Genomic DNA, 2,833 nt, shown 5'->3' on the forward strand with positions numbered 1-2,833 from the left:
CGAGCTGGGATGGAGGGGACGGGCCAGGCAGACACAGGCGCCGCGGGGCCGCCCCTCTCCTGACGACACAGCTGCCCGTCCCCCACCCCGGCCCGCGCGCCCGCGCCCGGCGCCCCCAACTCCGGGATGCCTGTCTGCAGAGGTGCAGGTTTCTAGTTCACCAAACCTCATTTACCCCCTCTCCCGAATACCTCCAGGGCTCTGGTCTGGCCTCTTTCTCCACAACCTGTGTTTCTCATCTTCCCGCCCTGGAGCCAGCTGTTTCTGTTTCCCTTCCTTGCAATCACATACAGCCTTTCCCTTCATTCCAACCCTGGCAGACCAAGAACAGGGAGCAGGGCCGCTGACGGTATAGCTTGACGGCTGCCCCCCCAGCCAAAGCCTCAGCCTCTCCTAATTGCTTTTATCTGGGAGCTTCCCTTCCCAACTCCCTTCCATCCACTGTTGACTGAATTAATACTCAGGTGATCCCACAGCGGCAAGGCCAGAGTTCCAGACTCCACATCCTGAGACCCAAGTACTTACCCCACCACTGCTCAGGGCTCCACACTGCTTGTCCACATTTGAGAGAACCTGCACACCATAGCCTCCAGTTTCCTCATTTTGATAAAACCAAGACCCCAGAGGTCTCAGACTTGTTTTCCCAAGTTTAAGGACACCTCCTTCTCTCAAAATCAGATTATCCCCTTGATTCTGGGGTGGAGTTTTAGGTACAAAGAGCACTCTGGTCTGTGTCCACCTTTTCTTTATGCCCTAACCCTCCCACTTTACCTGTTAGCCGTGGCAGGTGGTATAGGAGGCCTCGGTCAAAAGTAGGGGTGAAAAGAGTTCCTTTTGGCTTCTCCTGTCTGGAATCTGTTCTGGAGTTGTTAAGATTCTGGGGGCAGCACGGTAGCAAAGCTCACAGAGGAAGGGAGAGAGACAGAGGCCTAGGGACTTACTGGTAGGAACTAGGGACCCTGGCATCCTGCTCCCCGGCCCCGCCCTGCCCAAACCGCCCCCCCCCCCCTTCATTGAAGTAGGGCACCAAAACAAAGGCTTGAGTTCCTGGAATCTTTCCTTTTACACCTGGTGGTGGAAGAAAGGGGGAGGGGAGAGCTCTGACTGGAAGGGTGTGTTCTATATACGTTGTGTGTGTGTATACACATACTGTATTTTTGACATGTATAATGTGCTCCCACGTTTTAGTACTAATTCCCATGTATAATGGGCATCCTTATTTTTCCCTCAAAAATTTGGGCAAAAAAGTGCTTATTATAAACAGCAAAATACAGGGTAAATACACACACATATAATGTATACATTCTTTGGTGGGGGTTGACGGGGAGGCATGAATATATGAGGACCTCTAGTGGAAAAAGAGGAATCCAAGCAGTTCTTGATTGTTTCAAGACAAGCTTGTTGGAAGAGACTCCTCCATTTTTATCAGAAATGTAGCTGCTGAGTAATGGGGTTTGGGAGTATTGTTGCATCTGAACTTAAGATCTGACGCAGGGGTTGGAAAGGGTTTGTCTCTCTGCTCCTGTGTCTCCTCCAATCTTAAAGAGACATGGGCCCTGCCACTCCTCATCTTTTATCTCCTCTTCCTATAATATGACCTCCTTAGTCATAAGGAATCATAAAATACTTTTGAAGACCTATTTTGCACTAGGTGCTGTACTTAGTCATAAGGAGACCTACTTTGCACCAGGTCCTGTACTTAGTCATAAGCAGGCCTATTTTGTACCAGGTCCTGTACTTAGTTCTGCAAGACAGCCAAACACATAGCCTAGCTTAAGGGCCACAACAAAGAGTGGTTTGGTGTGTGTGTGCGTGTGTGTGTGAAGTGTCTCCCAAGTCTAACCCATCCTAAACATACAATATAAGTTAGAAAACAAGCCCCCGAGCTCCTCTTCCAATCAGTTTTCTGCCCATGAACCTCTCATCTAGAAATACTGGAATGATACTAATCCTCAAAGCACTCAGCTTTCCTTGCAATAACATTTGCAGTGCTACAACCTATGTATGACCTGTGTTTCTCACTCCATCATCCTCAGATATGTCCCCACACATGAAGTTAAAGAATTCCCTTTTAAGACATTATTTGATACTTCAAAGTGAGGCATGATGTGATCTCTCTAATAAGGAATAAGATGGAATCTGTCATACTCTTGTTTCTTTGTGTCTTTCTTTAGGATCTGTGCCCCATCATCACCTAAGTCAGTTATTGGTAGGGGTGTGAGGAAGAAAGGCAAGTAACATCTAAGGAGGAGGCGTCTAATGACTATAGTTCCAGGTGCTCATTTCTTTAATCAACCACATCATAAAAATCAGAAAGAAAGAAACCGCAATGAACAAAGGGAAAGGAAAAAACAACAGCCTTGTTCTCCACTGCCTCTTCTTTCCCCTCTTCCTCCTCAGGGTGGGGGGCCACATCCGGGGCCCAGAGCTGGGTCCCAGGCAGGTCGGCTAGGCACACAACTAAGTTTCATTTCCTGTCAACCCCAGAGCTGAGGCAGGATGTCTGGGGGCATAGTGGAGGGCCTAGGGTTGGGTAGGCAACAGGGGCCACTTTAGGATTGATTCCCTCTTGCAGAAAGGTCCATGGGGCAGCCCACTAGAACCAGTGCTTGCACTCCTCAGGTAGTACAGTCAAGACCAATGCATCCCTCTAGTTCTTAGGGGTTTCATCCCACATCCTCTAATCATTAGGCTAAGGGCAGGATGCTAGACCTGGGAAGGCTGAAGCACAATTGGTCAAAGAGTAGGGGTTTAAAATGGCAGTTAAAACACTTGCAATAACTGTGTATTGAACGTAAATGAGTTTTTATAGTCTTTTTGAGAGCTTCTGAGA

This window comes from Pteronotus mesoamericanus, unplaced genomic scaffold, assembly GCF_021234165.1.
Source record: "Pteronotus mesoamericanus isolate MK-2021 breed Mesoamerican mustached bat unplaced genomic scaffold, CSHL_Meso_final scaffold_21, whole genome shotgun sequence".
Lineage (NCBI taxonomy): Eukaryota > Metazoa > Chordata > Mammalia > Chiroptera > Mormoopidae > Pteronotus > Pteronotus mesoamericanus.